We start from the raw sequence: 14,205 nt of genomic DNA, 5'->3' as shown, positions 1-14,205 counted from the left end.
CTGTGTAGCGGCAGGTTAGCCCACCTGGAAGGGAAGGGGTTACATTATTATATTTCTTGTTGAGCGACATTAGAAATTACACGGCGCATTATTTGAAAGCTGATCTTTTCGTGCAAAACATAACCTGTACGGGATATGACACGCGACCGTTTGCGCTCCCGCTCACACGTGCATGCACACACACACACACACACACACACACACACACTGCTCGGCGGTGCATTGGTATCGTTCGCGACCGTTAAAACAGCGGTTCGAGTTCGATTCTTGTTGGCAGGGAGGTGTGTGTGTGCGTGCGTGCGTGTAAGGCCACAGGATTACATATAGATCGGGCATACATTAGCTGAGATCTCGTTCAGGAGGGTAGTAGATGTCGATCACGAGTCCAACACATGATCCAAGACCATGGTGAATCACACACACACACATACACACACACGTACACAGACACACACACAGTCTCTCTACATGAAAGAAAGGATGATTGACGCCATATAGTGTATCTCAAGAAAGGATTAAAAGAAGAGCCCCAGAGATAGAGAAGCTATTGCATATGTTGTGTAGAAAGGGTGGAGCCGGAGGTGAAATAGGTCAACCCATAGACGAGGGTTGTGGTAGGTTGATTCTGCAGATAGCCAGAAATAATTATATACGTGTATATATATATATATATATATATATATATATATATAATCACACACAGTTGGTGGATGCAGGGATGACCCGTCATCCATGAGGAGCTGAGATGGGAAGTGTGGAAAGGGTGGTGGAGGGGAGTGAAATAGATGGGAATAGGTATGTGCCCGTGACTTAGCTACCCTCCTTATAAGGGGAAAAGTTTTGGTTTATATCACATGACAGCAGTCAGAGAATCATAAGAAGGACCAACTCATCCTTGGGGGTTAATGGATGAAATTATTTTCCTGTCGGAGGTTAACGAGACGGGAGTTTGGGTGAAGCAGTCTGGAGTGTCAATTGGTAACGAGAGGAGTTCCTCAGGGGTCGGTGTCGGCACCCGTCACTTCTATGCATAAATAGACCAACGGAAGGAAGAAATAGATGCATGAATGTGTGTTGATTATGTCAGGCTACAAAAGAGGAGTGTTGAATCATCTGAAACGTTGCTCTTTGGTTCATACGAATGGAAAAATTATAAGAATTTTATTTCAGTGACAGTAAATGCATTGTGATGGACATGAGGGGGTGGATAGTGACATCATAGACGGAGGAACAAAAATGTGTAGAAATAAAATGGGAATAGTCTATTACAAGGAACCTCTACTCAAAGATTAGAACATTTTATGTGTGAAGTTGGCAGCCAGACTATAGTGAAGAGTTAGAATATATATCACTAATTGATTCTAGAATATGTGGCCATGGTATGAAACGCATACCCAAAGAAGTATATAGCTATCTAAAGGTACAGTACAATATGGGTTTTGAGCGTACATGCGTTAATAATGGTGGAAGAAAGTTTGAGGAAGAATATATTGATCATACTGTACATATGTCTAAACCCCACCAAGGGGGGAAATATTTGAGAAAGGAAAGACAGCGTATCAACGAGGAGGATGAGAAGACATGTGTCAAAATGACCAAAGTTAAGAGATAAGAAATGTCGAGAAATTCTCTCTCTCTCTCTCTCTCTCACACACACACACACGCTCTCTCTCTCTCTCTCTCTCTCTCTCTCAAAATAAGTTGATAAGTAAAATGAAAACAAACAGGAAATTTTGTCTCAAACAGAAGAAAGGATGGGAGGGACTTTATAGAGAGGCAAGGTGCCTCACAGAAGATTATCTTTGAACTAGAGAAACTAGAAAGAGTAGAGGGAAAATAGTTAGAATGCATAAAATATTTTTAACCGCCAACATAAACAAGAAGAATGGGAAGGAAATAACCTAACTGAAAGAACTCAGGAGTGGCGTACCTCAGGGACCAGTGATGGCACCGGTTATGTTAATCTTCTGATCAGTTCTGATCAGAAAATCTCTGGTTCGAACCCCTTTCTGTTACCGAAAGGGTTGACTCGGCGATGATAAAAAGGTTAACATAAAGTCAGCTGGATTAGAATACAAAGTGGCACCAGTTACGAGCCTGTGGATAGATTCGTTTCTTCAACTTGCAAAAGAGGACGCCGAAATTAATTACTTTGTTTATTTATATATTTATTTATTTATTAGAGCATTTGCTTATGAATACACTGGGTGAGACTACTTCATAGATTAGAAAAATTAGATTAGAGAAATTAAGGCTTAGTCCCTCATTGCGCCTCACTCATACTTAAGGTGGAGAGCTGATACATATATATATATATATAAATATATATATATATATATATATATATATATATATATATATATATATATATTAACAGAACAGTTTAGCTGTTGTTATTAACGACTTCAATAATTCGTACTTTGGTTAGAATCAAAATTGTACAATGTTGATGCACTTAGAAAAAAAAAACTAATTCCAACACCTTCAAATACCGAGAAGGGGGAAAAAGTGGATCTGGGATCACCCTTCCAGGGCCTTGCAACAACAATCCCCCCCCCCTTCTCTCTCTCGCTCGCTCGCTCTCTTACCTCCGTAATATCAGGATTATAACTAACATATGTTATCTGTTCATCGTCCAGTTTTTTTTTAAACTGTGTGTGCGTGTGCTTGCGCTTGCGCTTGTAAGTTGTTGAAAATAGTAGGATGCTGGAGTCAGCGCGCGCGCGCGTGCACACACAAACACACACACACACGCACATACGAGCGTGCCTAGCGCAACTCTCTCTCTCTCTCTCTCTCTCTCTCTCTCTCTCTCTCTCTCTCTCTCTCTCTCTACGTCCTTTCCCTTCTTCTCCCTCTCTCTATTTTCCTCTTTCTCTTTCATCCTCACTCATTCTTTCCTCTCTTCCTTTCTACCTTCATTTTCTTCCTTCCTTCCTTTCCTCCTTCCTTCCCTCCTTCTTTCCCTTCTTTTCCTTTTTTCTTCCTCCCCTCCCTCCCTCCTCCCCTCCCTCCCTCCCTTCCTCCATCTCTCTTACTTTACTTTCTTCCCTTCCTTCCTTCCTTCCTTCCTTCTTTCTCCTCTTTCCTTCCCTCTTCCCCTCTTCTCCTTCTGTGACTGTGGGGTCCGAGTTTTCCCTTGAATGGATAGAAGCGCTGGTCGTTCCTCCGCTCGCCTCAGGGTCCGACCCTGGTTGCCCTGAATAAAATCGCCTGTTTACACAAGAAGAAAGTGTATAAAGTTTGTCGTTGTTTTGTAAGTCATTGGGGCGTAATCAACCCAACCCATTTTTTTTTCAACGCGATTTTATTCAGTTCAGAGGGGAGATCCTGTGGTCAGTGGCGAGGATTACAAAGGAAGAGCAAGCCTTCTTTAATGTCCTTAATTTTTTATCCATTCTCCCCTCCCCTTCCCCCTTTTTAATGAAAGAAACGAAGAATCACGCAAAACTGTCGTACAAGTCAATTATCTCTTTAGTTTTTAATTTATTTTTTTGATTCGCTTATTTTCTTCTCGTTTGGACTGCAGTACTTGCGAATAATTAGCAACCTCCAAAAGGGAACGAGGCAGGAGGATGTCTGACGAGGAATTTTATTTTGTTTATTTATTTATTTTATTTTGGTATTTGTTTATTTATTTATTTATTTATTTGTATTTGTTTATTTATTTATTTTATTATCTTTTTAGCATTAGTTTTCCAAAACTAGGACTCAGACAGACACCAAGATGTAGTTATGGTTTTGTTGTTTATTTAGTGTAAACTCGTTTTAATCTTTACGACAATACCCCCATTCTTCCTCCTCCTCTTCTTCTTCCTCCTCCTCCTCTCACCCTCCTCTTCCTCCATCTCTCACTACCCACCCTTCCTTCCCCTTCTCTTGCCTTCCCGTCTCTTCCTTCACATCGCTTCCCTTCATTTACCTTCCCTTCTTTCCCCTCCTCTCCCCTCCCTTCCTCTCTCTCTCTCTCTCTCTCTCTCTCTCTCTCTCTCTCTCTCTCCAGGATTTTTTACTATTTTCTATTCATTTCCCTCTCATTTCCCTCTCTCTTCCCTCCATCCTCTCTTCACATCTCTCCTCTCCTCTCTTCTCATTTACCTCGCTTCCTCCCTGTCCACACCCTTCTCCTCCCTCCCGTCTCCTCTCCTCCCTCCTCCTCCCCTTTCTCCCTCCCCTCCATTCTCCTCCCCCCTGTTCCTCCTCCTTCCTCCCCTCCCCCTTCTCCCTCCCCCTCTTCCTCCCTTCTATTCGTTCTCTTCCCTTCCCCTCCTCCTCCTCCTCCACCTCCTCCCTTCTATTCGTTCTCTTCCCTTCCCCTCCTCCTCCTCCACCTCCTCACGTTCCTCCTTCCTTAGGTGACCTTGCTCGCACCCTACGAACCTCACCAGGAAAATTCTACAAAGATAGCGTGTGTGTGTCTGTGTGTGTGTGTGTGTGTGTGTGTGTGGATGTATGTGTGCGTGCGTGCGCGTGCGTGCGATATTGTGTGTATTTGAAAAGTTTGAGAAGTTTATTCAGCTGTAGCGACCTCTAGCGGGTAATGAGAGTATGTGTATATCATTTAATGTGTGATTCACCATTGTCTTTGGATCACGTGTTGGACTCGTGATCGGCAGCTATTTCCCTCCCGGAAGAGAGCTAGAGCTCGTATATGATTGATCTATGGGTAATGCTGTGACCTTACACGCACACACACCACCAACTCCCCGCCCACGAGAGTTGGAGTAACAACCCACAGTGCAGCGATGCTGAAATTATTTCAGCCCTGGGCGGGATTCGAACCTGGACCTCCGTAGTGGCAGCCGGGAACTCTACCAACTGTGCCAAGAGTTGGTGTGTGTGTGTGTGTGAGCGAGACATTTAAGCTTGTGTTACATTGCAAGCATCACATAGCTCCCGGGGCCAAGGTGGTGCATTCAGCCTTAGCGTGGTGCCACAAAGGGACCTGGTGACCCATTGGTTCGTATTGTGGCCGGGTTAGAGAAGAGCAATTTGGGGTGGAAAGATGGGAAGGAGACTGATTGGGTCTGATGATTGGGGGTTGACAGGGAGGTGAATCAAATCGCCAGAGCCCCTCTTGGAACAGAGTAATTAAAAATATGTCGACAATGTTTCGTGATTTTTTAATCTTTTTATTATATTTTTATTATTATTATTATTATATATATATATATATATATATTTTTTTTTTTTTTTTTAGCTGGCCATGGTTTCAGATTCGGACATGTTGATTTTTTTTTTCTCTCTTCTCTATTTATTTTTTTATCATATTTTTTCCTTTTATTCTTCTTATTCTTTTATCTCTTTTTTCCCCTCCTCGGCGACTTCTTTCTTTTTTCTTTATCTCACTCTTTTTATTCTTTATTTCTCCAAAGACAAAATGATCTTTGTCACGTCTGAGCCAAGTCTCAGCGCCGAACTCCCATTTCCTCGCAAACCAAGTGGCCCTCGGCTCTTTTTCCAGTCCATTCCTCCCCCCCCCACACACACACCTTTTTTTCATGAAATCACATCATTCGTTTGGCTTCCTTTCGTTATTTATCCAAATCCTACCCCGCCAAAAAAGTAAATAAAAAGGTAATATGATATAATAATATAATAATAATAATATGATAAATATAATATAATGATAATATAATAATAATATAATATAATAATAATATAATTATAACAATAATATAATAATATAATAATGACATAATAACAACATAATAATGATATAATAATAATATAATAGTAATATTTAAATTGAATAATAAAAATTATAATAAGTTAATAATAAACTTATAATATTGGTAATAGTAATGATGATAATAATAATAATAATAGTAATAATAATAATGATAATAAAATGTGGAAGAGGAACCCTTTTCTGAAGTTGACAGTCACAATTATCTTATATTTCATAGACCTTTTTTATATTCAGATTCCTCGCATTATATAGAAAGGTATTAATTAGCACAACAGGCCGGGCCACGCACCCTCAATTGTTGTCATGACCAACATCTTAACTTGTGTTGTAGGCTATTGTATTAATGCATTCATGCGCGGAGACACTCCTTCTCCTCTCCCCTCCTCTTCCCTCCTCTCTACTACTCACCACTACTCTCCCCTCCTCTCCCCTCCATCTCCCCACCATCAGGTGACTAAGATCGCCTGGATTTAGCTTGAATAAAGACGTCAAAGTGTGGTAGGGCAATAAATGGGTTTGCGGTGTCTCCTGGGTGACACTCACTCTCTCTCTCTCTCTCTCTCTCTCTCTCTCTCTCTCTCTCACACACACACACACACACACACACACACACACACACACACACACGACATTCCTTCCATGTTAGTAGCACCCCCTCACTATACCTCCCCTCTACCCCCTTCCCCCCTCCCACCCTCTTCGCCGACGAAGTCAGCCTCTGCAATGCGAAGTTCATGCTCATTTTCTCTTCCTCTTCCCTCTCTCCCCCTTCTCTCCCCCTCTCCCCCCTTCTCCCCCCTCTCCCCCTCAAATCTCACGTGCCACGGCTTCCAGCCGCGCGCTTGAAACCTTCCATTGCGTTGGCGGTGTGTGCGTGCGTTTGTGTGTGTGTGTGTGTGTGTGTGTATTTACCTTGATCTGGATCACGTGATGAACTCGTGATCGACAGCTGTTTCCCTCCTGGAAGAGAGCTCAGAGCTCATATGACCGATCTATGGGTAATGCTGTGACCTTACACGCACACACACATACCCAACTCTCCGCCCACAAGAGTTGGAGTAACGACTCGAAGCGCAGCGATACTGAAATTATTTCAGCCCTGGGCAGGATTCGAACCCGGACCGCCGTAGTAACAGTCGGGGACCCTACCAACCGCGCCACCGAGTCGTGTGCGTGTGTGTTACCTTAGCTGAATAAAATCATATCGCCCGACTCCACCTGTATATTTTCTTCTCTCTCTCTCTCTCTCTCTCTCTCTCTCTCTTTTTTTTTTTTTTTTTTTTCATCTACATAGAAGCTCCATAGACGTTCCGGAGCTTCTCCTGACATTGATAATCATCATAAATCTCATAATAATTCGTTCCTTTCGAGGCGCCAAAAATGAAGCCAACCCACTACAAAGACTCATTCCGCTAATGAAAGGGACTTTCACTGTCGATTAGCACGATCTCCTTCGCGCGCGCACGCACACACACGCACACACACACACACACACGCACACACACACACACACACACACACACACACACACACACACACACACACTCAAAACCTAACCTAACTTACAAGACATCCACCTTAACCTAACCTACAACACACCCAGCCTACCCTAACTTAACCTAACCTACACACACACACACACACACACACACACACACACACACACACACACACACACACACACACACACACACACACTACGAGCACAGCTCTCTTCCCGTAAAATACAACTAGGTAAATACACCTACGCGCGCGCGCACACACACACGCACACACACACACACACACACACACACACACACACACACACACACACACTGGGTAATCAATTTTATTGACTTTTCCTGGTATCAATCTTATTTACCCTATTCTGGAAGCCACTAGTTGATTTTATTCGTGTGAGGAACCACCCACTAAGAGGAAGCAGATCTTTCCTCTTGATACTCTTTGTTCAAAGAGGAAGGTCTGGAGGACTCTTGGCAGCCAAGAGTCGTGGTTCTCTTGGTCCCTTGCGTGGCAATTGGAATGACCCAATTTGGGGAGTGACCTGATTCCGAAGACGCGTTGTGCATGCAAGGTCATGCATGGGATTATGCGGGGGTGGGGGTGGGGGGCTAGGGGGGGAGAGAGCTTGCCCCCCTCCCTCCCTCCCTCCCACACCCACTCTTCCTTTTCGTCTTCTTATTCTTTCTCTTCCTCTCCATTTTCTTCTCCTTCTTGTCCTTCTTCTTCTTCTTCTTCTTCTTTTTCTTCTTCCTTCTCATCTTCCTCATCTTTGTTCTCTTACTCTTCCTCCTGCTCTTCATTCTTCTCTTTGGCCTCCTTTTCATCCTCTTCGTCTTTCTCCTCGTCTTCCTTTTCCTCCTCTTTCTCTTCGTCTTTCTTTTCCTCCTCTTCCTCTTTCTCTTCATCTCCCTTCTCCTCCTCTTCGTCTCTCTCCTCGTATTCGTCTTTCTCCTCTCCCTCCTCCTTCTTCCTCCTCCTCCTCCTCCTCGTCTTCTTTTTCCTCCGTCTTTCTCCTCCCCCTACTCCTCCTCCTTTCGCAGTTCTGTTTTCAGAGACATTTGCTATCAGGCTGTGATGCCAAGCTGCATTGGGCCCGACGAACCCTTTCCCTCTGAACGGGGGTGGCGAGGGGGGGGGGAAATCCCAGAATAAAATCACCTGGCGCTAGCAAATGTAATAAAAAAACGTTTCTCTCACTCTCTCCTTCTCTCTCTCACTCTCACTCTCATCCTCTCTTTTTCTCCCATTTTCACTTTCTCCCCATTCTCTCTCTCTTTCTCTGTCTAGCATATTATCCAGTGTAGTTGTGGCATTTTCTTCCGTTAAGATTCAGTGTAGCCTTTGAAGGTTTTGGCTTGGCTAATAGTTTGTGTTTACATGTATTATTGTGTATGTCAGCGTGAGAAACCGTATGGGAACAAATACAATATAATATATATATATATATATATATATATATATGTATATATATATATATATATATATATATATATATATTGAAGTATGGAAGACAAATGAGTGGAAGGGTGGTGAGTTAGACACAGAGAACAGTTGGAGTTTTATTCACTGACGTTTCATCATATATATATATATATATATATATATATATATACATATATGTTGCAGTAGAAAGTATAGACAGATGAGTGGAAGGTGGTAAGGAGACACAGGATAAGGCAGGAGTGATATATATTTCTTGTAACGTTTCGACGGATGTCTTCCTCAGAGAGACGACAGACAAACAGACAGACAATATATACCCCAGTACTGTATGTATAAATTTAAGATCAATTTCCGTTCACGAGATGGAGTCCCCCTTAGCATTTTCCTCCTGAAGGTCAACCTCCACACTCTTCCTCGCGTCCCCCGTAGTCTTCGTCTTGGGTCGAGTCCGTATTTACCGTCGGTTCGGAATCTCTTTGGTCCTCCAATTAGGGTGTCGGATCGTTTTCTTGTATCCCGACCGCCGTGGGCAAGAGGGACGTCTCCCAAATGCGACTTGGAGGAGGTTGTTACTATGTATAGCCACCGCTCCCCCCTCTCCCTCTCGACGTCTGTGCATGCATTGCGGTTCGCCAAGATTGCTTCTTTTTATCATCACACTAGTTTGAGTGACAGCAGACCTTTAGGTCCATGGCTGGGCGGAGCCAAGGATTTTATGTCGATAGATGTAAATTTATCCCTTATACCTATCCATGCATTGTGTGTTTTACCTGATTTTATTTTAACCCTATCAGTCCATATGGAATCAGACTGCGAAATGAGTTAAGTTGAATAAATGAAGGCTCAAAGACGTTTTTACTTAAGCCGTTATTAGTTGTATGTCAATTTATTACTATTTTCTATTTACCTGGTTGTTTATTATTTAACTATACCTATGCATTTATTTATGTATTTTATTTGTTATTTACATTATTATAGTTTTTATATATTCATTATTATTATGATTTTTTTATCGCATCCGACCTAGATATGGACCAAAAGGTCTCCTGTCGGCATGCTCCGCCTTTGTAATCCTTTGTAATGACGGTGGTGAGGGTTTCGCGGGCCCCTGCCTGAACGGTGTCCTTATCGGTCGAGACCCTAACCCTTACCATTTAATTGAAGAGAAAAAAATAAGGTATTCATCTAAACAAAATATATGAAGGTATGAGAGAAATTCGCTAATAGCAGCGACATCAATCCGATCATTTTTATGACAGTTGCATGCATGATTCGAACCCACTGCTCTCAGCCACCTATAAGATCAATTTTCGCAGAGCCTTAGACCACTACACCACAGAAGCTATAAAAATCCTTGAAACCTTTAATCGAACTGATTCCCGAGTGATCTTTCCTATCCTCGGGAATCACTTCGATTCCAGGTTTCAAGGATTTTTATAGCTTCTGTGGTGTAGTGGTCTAAGGCTCTGCGAAAGTTGATCTTATAGGTGGCTGAGAGCAGTAGGTTCGAATCTTGCATGCAACTGTCATGAAAATTATCGAAAATATATGAAGTTGATCACATTCGTGTTTGAGCCTTCAACACACCCAGCCTAACCAAACTTAACCTAATCAAACCTAACCAACAACACACCCAGCCTAACCTAAGTTAACCTAACCTAAGTTAACCTAACCTAACCTAATTCAATCAAAAACCCAAACGTTGAACAATTGTTGTCCATGCAGGCTGGAATAGGCGAAATGGGCGTCTTGGGGGAAGTGAATCATTTCTGAATGAATGAAAAAGAAAATGTCACAAGAAAGATCGTAATTATGACCGGGAAGTGTTGAATAGGTCAAGTCATGTTAGCTTAGGTGAGATCAGTTTTATTTTGAGTTTTTTTCCTCTTTTTATTTTATATTTATTATTAATATTATCAATATTATTTTTTATTTTTATTTTCTTACTCTCAAAGTTTTCCCCAAAGTTCCTCACTTAAGTAAATATGGAAAGATAAATAGATCAGTTTTATTTTGATTTTATTCCTTTGTGAGTCTGTTCTGCATTTTGATTTTATATTTATTATTAATATTATCAATATTATTTTTTATTTCTATTTTCTTACTCTCAAAAGTTTTCCCCTAAGTTCCCCACTTAAGTAAATATGGAAAGATAAGTAGATGAAATACACTTGTAGATAAAGTCTTCGATGCCGCCACTCCTTTGAAGTCGACGAAATCGGCTCGCGACACCTTAAACACAAAGGAAAAGTGTCATAACCAATTATTGACGTTGATGCTTTGAACAAGATTATCTGTAACAACTTCGCACAGTGGTACCGCTCGCGACCGCAAACCCAACGGTTCGAGTTCGATCCCCGCCCAGGGTTGAAACAATTTCAGCATCGCTACACTGCGAGCCGGTATTCCAACTCTCGTGGGCAAGGAGTTGCGTATGTGTGTGTGTAAGGTCACAGCATGACCCATAGATTGGACATATACGAACTCTCATCCGGGAGGGTCTAGCACGTTATCCAAGACCATGGTTTATCACAAACACACCCGCCCAGGGTTGAAATTATTTCAGAATCGCTGCGCTGTGAGTCGTTACTCTAACTCGTGGGCGGGGAGTTGGGTGTGTGTGTGTGCGTGTAAGGTCACAGCACTATCCATAGATCGGTCATATATGAGTTCTGAGCTCCCTGTCGGAAGGGAAATAGCTGTCGATCATGAGTTCGACACGTGATCCAAGACTTTGGTGAATCACACACACACACACACACGGGACACCACGAGCATAGCTCCCCTTCCCGTAAAATACAACTAGGTAAATACACACACACACACACACACACACACACACACACACACACACACACGGGACACCACGAGCATAGCTCCCCTTCCCGTAAAATACAACTAGGTAAATACACACACACACACACACACACACACACACACACACACACACACACACACACACACACACACACACACACACACACACACACTTGAATTGTAGCTAAATCAAATATCCAGTTATTGACCAAAAGAAAATATAGAATGTGCGTCATCTTAGACGGAGTCTTGATGCCCCCTGAGCTCATATTTAGCAGAAATAGGAAAGAAATGGCCGCAATTAAGTCTCCACGGTGGCTCCATTGGCGTGCCGGCCGACCCTTCCTTCGTCGGCACAGATCCCGATTGCGTGACGCGTCCCAATACTTCCTTCAAGTCTGTGTGCGCATGCGCGCGCGCGTGCGTGTGTGGTTGTCCTCTTCGGGAAAGGAGGAAGAAGAGGAGGAGGAGGAAGAAGAAGATTAGGAGGAAGAAGAAGGGGAGGAGGAGGACGAGGAAGAAGAGGAGGAGGAGGAGGAAGAAGAAGATTAGGAGGAAGAAGGGGAGGAGGAGGAGGACGAGGAAGGAGAATGAATAATAGGAGGAGGACGAGGAAGAAGAGGAGGAGGAGGAAGAAGAAGAGGAGGAGAATGAATAAGAGGAGGAGGACGAGGAAGAAGAGGAGGAGAAGGAGGAGGAACTCGTTTGTCCGACGCGACGACGAACCGCCGCCGCCGCCTCCTTGAGGTGCACGCGAAAACCCAACGACGACGAAGGGTGAGGTCACTCCGAGGTCAGAAATGAGGGCACGTCAGGTTACGAGCTCTTTGGGCAGCTGAAGAGGCCTCTCTCTCTCTCTCTCTCTCTCTCTCTCTCTCTCTCTCTCTCTCTCTCTCTCTCTCTCTCTCTCTCTCTCTCTCTCTCTCTCTCTCTCTCTCTCTCTCTCTCTCTCTCTCTCTCTCTCTCTCTATATCTCACCCCTCTGACTCACTCTCACTCTCTCTCTCTCTCTCTCTCTCTCTCTCTCTCTCTCTCCTCTCTCTCTCTCTCTCTCTCTCCTCTCTCTCCCCCTCTTTCTCTCTCCTCTCTCTTCTCTCTCTCTCTCTCTCTCTCTCTCTCTCTCTCTCTCTCTCTCTCTCTCTCTCTCTCTCTCTCTCTCTCTCTCTCTCTCTCTCTCTCTCTCTCTCTCTCTCTCTCTCTCTCTCTCTCTCTCTCTCTCTCTCTCTCTCTCTCTCTCTCCTCTCTCTCCTCTCTCCCTCTCTCTCCTCTCTCCTCTCTCCTTCTCCTTCTCTCTCCATCTCTTCCTCCTCTTCCTCCTCTCCTTCTTCCCTCTCTCTCCTCTCTCTCCTCTCCTCTCTTCTTCTCACCTCCTTTCCTCTCCTTCTCCCTCATTCTCCTTCTTCCTCCTCTATATTCTTCCTCTCTCCATCTCTTCCTTCTCCACTCCTCTTCTCCTCTCCACACCTCCTCCTTCTCCTTCGTCCTCCTATTCCTCCTCGTCCTCTCCTCCCTTCTCCATCTCCTTCTTTCCTTCCTTCTCTTCCTCTTCTTCTTCCTACTTCTTCTTCTCCCACATTTCCTCCTTCTCCTCGTCCTCCTTTTTCTTCTCGTCCTCTTCCTTCTCCCACTTCCATCTTCTTCTCCCACCTCTCCTTCTCTTCCTTCTCCTCTTCCTACTCCTCCTCCTCCTCCTCTAGCATCTTTCTAGACCTTATACAAATGGTCTAGACTGGACCGGTTGCTTCCGTTAGGTCACTTCTCCAACAATGACGTCACTCCTCTGATGTTCATTTGTTGTCATTTCATAGCGAAGTGTCTCCTTATCTTATACGAGTTGGGTTTCCAGAGACAAATACTATTTACAAGTGAAACGCTATGGCTTTATTCACTGCTGTAACGGGTGGATTTTGTCTCTGTATTTCATATTCCGTTAGGTTTATTTATCCTCACCTTATCTAACTTTACTCCTAATCCAATTCAGTTGTTAATATTCTGTTTAACCCGCTTCTTTCCACAACCTCGCATATTGAACCAGGCAGAACCAAAATACACACATATTATTATTATTATTGTTATTATTATTATTTTCACTATGATAATGATAATACTTATTGTTATAATTAATATTATTATCATCATCATCATTATTATATTATTTTTTAAGACCGACATGTCGGTCGATCATCGGTCAGAAATGTCAACAAAACATCTTATCTCAGCTTTGGACATGACGTCACAAGCAACGACATGACGTCATAGGGTCCACTTGCATTATCGTCAGTGTAAACATATAGCGGTTGTGCGTGTTTGCATATAAAATTTTCAGTCGCTTAATAGAAAAAATGGTTTGGTGTAAATTTGAAGGTGATGTCGAAAACCGATCCAGCTGATAGATACGAAATTCAATCGTCCAATTGGATCACGCCATAAATCGTTTTTTTGTGAGAAGAATCGAACGAGGGAAATCAAATTGTCGACATCTTGGGGGGGAAATATTCAGCTTTATCGCGTGTAGACCCACGCAACGCTACTGTCCTTCGCTCACGTCTCTACGTAAAAATTATTTTATCAGAAGGAGAGGAGGAGGAGGAAGAGAGAGGAGGGAGGAGGAAGAGAGAAGAGGGAGGAGGAAGAGAGAAGAGGGAGGGAAGGGAGCGTTCTGTGCTGCGTAGTCAGGTTGTTAGGAATGAAAAGATATCTTGACGAGATTGGCGTGGTGGACGAAGGGGGAGGGGGAAGGGGAGTTG

At 43.2% G+C, this 14,205-nt stretch overlaps 1 protein-coding gene across 2 annotated transcripts in view; it reads left to right on the top strand.

Moving 5' to 3' along the window:
- Nucleotides 1-14,205, top strand: part of Cbs (Cystathionine beta-synthase) — a 168,668-nt gene that overhangs the window by 79,649 nt on the left and 74,814 nt on the right. The window lies entirely within an intron of this gene.

Source organism: Oratosquilla oratoria, chromosome 16 (genome assembly GCF_046742065.1).
Source record: "Oratosquilla oratoria isolate Oo_2021 chromosome 16, ASM4674206v1, whole genome shotgun sequence".
Classification (NCBI taxonomy): Eukaryota; Metazoa; Arthropoda; class Malacostraca; order Stomatopoda; family Squillidae; genus Oratosquilla; species Oratosquilla oratoria.
Note: the sequence above shows the minus strand (reverse complement) of the source record. Positions and strands in the feature narration are given on the sequence as shown.